Source organism: Callorhinchus milii, unplaced genomic scaffold, assembly GCF_018977255.1.
Source record: "Callorhinchus milii isolate IMCB2004 unplaced genomic scaffold, IMCB_Cmil_1.0 Scaffold1, whole genome shotgun sequence".
Lineage (NCBI taxonomy): Eukaryota > Metazoa > Chordata > Chondrichthyes > Chimaeriformes > Callorhinchidae > Callorhinchus > Callorhinchus milii.
In genome coordinates, this window is record NW_024704742.1 from 3,981,477 (window position 1) to 3,983,597 (window position 2,121).

Sequence of the window (2,121 nt, forward strand, 5' to 3'; positions counted from 1 at the left end):
TTACTGAAAAGTGTAGTGACTGTGTATTTGTTGGCAAATCCAGTTGGCCCTCCTATTGATTGCCGCCCGCACCCCCGAAAGTGCGGTCAAAGAGGTAGGTCTTGAGACGGACCTTGAACAAGGTGAGCAAGGGAACAAGTCAGGGGGACTTGGAGATGGATTTCCAGAGAGTACACACAGATAGACCGAAAGCCTGACCACAACAACAAAGCAAAAATATTATTTTAGAAACAAGGCACGGTAAACATAGAAATATACCTTGGCATAACGATTAATAACGAAAAATAAACCCCTAACGGCCGTCCTCTTCTGTGATCATGAGCTTTGCGAATGTTGCCCGCTCAAAGGTTTACAGTACTTGCCACAATCGACCACTACCCAAATAATGTAGGGCGTAACAGTTATGCCTCGTCACTGCACAAATTGTCTGGTCCCAATGCAAAAAAAAAAAATCTGTTACGAGGACAGGCTCGTCCACGCTGCTGAAAATGTAACGACCTCAGAACAGTCTCATCTACCGCAGAGTCACAAAGGAATTCAATGGGATTTGTTGGGCACGGACAATGGTAGGTGGCGTTCTTTTTCAGGTTCAGCGGTGGGTAGAATAGAATGAAGCAAACTTCTGCTGCTGGTGTGTCATTACTTACTGATAGAATGTCCCTTCAGGCACCTGAGACAACAGATGCCAGGCTGGGAGCTCTCCGAGGCTCTCCTCCCCCTTTCTCTGGAGCCAGCCAACTTTCATTTCTAGAGTACATCTATTTATCTGGCTGTTTATCGGGCAGCTCCTCCTCAGCAGGATTCCGAGCAGGATCCGCGCTTGTCTCACTTATAAAACATTTACTAGTTTTAAAGATAACACACAGCCCAAGATCCAGGAGCTGATGAGCAGTGTAAGCATTGATGTACTCCCTGGTGTTGCAAGCATTGCAAACAATTGTGTGTCTAGTTACGAGGAGAGTTGTTGCTGCACTAAGTGTTGATGCCTAGTTGCTAGGATATTTAGTATTGCCCCAGCTATTTAGATTCAGCAGTCGTTTAGTTCTTATTTTCCTCCAAAACTCACTGATAGGCACCCGCGGTCGTGTCTAGTAGTGACAATTTTCGGTAACGATGACTTCACTTTTGGCCGCTGCTCGTTTCTCTATCAACAACCTCCTAGATTCAGAATACAGTCAAAAGGCACTTGACGGATTTGATCCGGAAGTAATGACGGAGAGGGAAACATGGAATGAAAGTTATTTTTATGGAATTGTTTATGTTTTGTAGTACTACTTACAGCGCAGCTGAAAACTAGCACCGGGTATCAACAAAAACTCTGCTGAAATGTTAGTTACGCAGAAATCCTGGCTCTTGTTTTTTTTTGGTGAGCGAGGATAGATCTGCTCATCCCTATTGACCGAATTAGACCCAAACGTTCCACTTTGGGAATGAGGGTTGTCCCCAAAGACAAGCCCCAACAACCTGGGAAAGCCCAGCCTGAGCCTGGTGCGCAAGTGCTCAAGCTCGCTCTGCGTTCCAGTATCTTCCTCTGTGTGAGGGCAGATCAAGCGCCTCAGATCAGAACTACTGCAATACTGATCCCAACCAATAGAGGGTCGAAAGCATAGTTGTAGCGAGAAGCTCATTCCTTCTTATTTTGCCCCAATTATGGGTGAGATTCGATCGTGAGAACCCAGGCAAGCGAAGCTCAACAGGAGAACTTTTCCGGCATTGCTGGCTCAAAGAGTAACTGATAAGAACAGATACTACTCCTGATCTTAGCCAAAAAGGCCGAGAAGATGCTCCTGGCTCTCATGCTTCAGCTGTGTGATTGCTACACTGCACACACTGTTAATGTATTTTGCAACAGCTCCAGACAGATCAGAGACAGATGAGTAGTTTCTTACGGTGAAGGTGAGTGGACTTCCTCAAACCCAGCTCGCTTTATATTTCGCTAATGTTGTCAATTAAAGATCTTTCAAAGCGATGACACCTTGCATTCATTAATATTAATACAGATATCAAAATCTTTCCAGATATGCGATGTGCAGTGATTCAAAGTCACAGGTGGGACTGAATCCACATTGGCACAGATAGCATCCTAATCACGGCATTGTGGAAATGGAAGGACACAGCAGT

The 2,121-nt window shown here is 45.2% G+C and overlaps 1 pseudogene; it reads right to left on the reverse strand.

Moving 5' to 3' along the window:
- Nucleotides 1-1,544: 1,544 nt before the first annotated feature.
- LOC121850759 lies at nt 1,545-1,785 on the reverse strand (annotated as a pseudogene).
- Between the last annotated feature and the right edge of the window lie 336 nt (nt 1,786-2,121).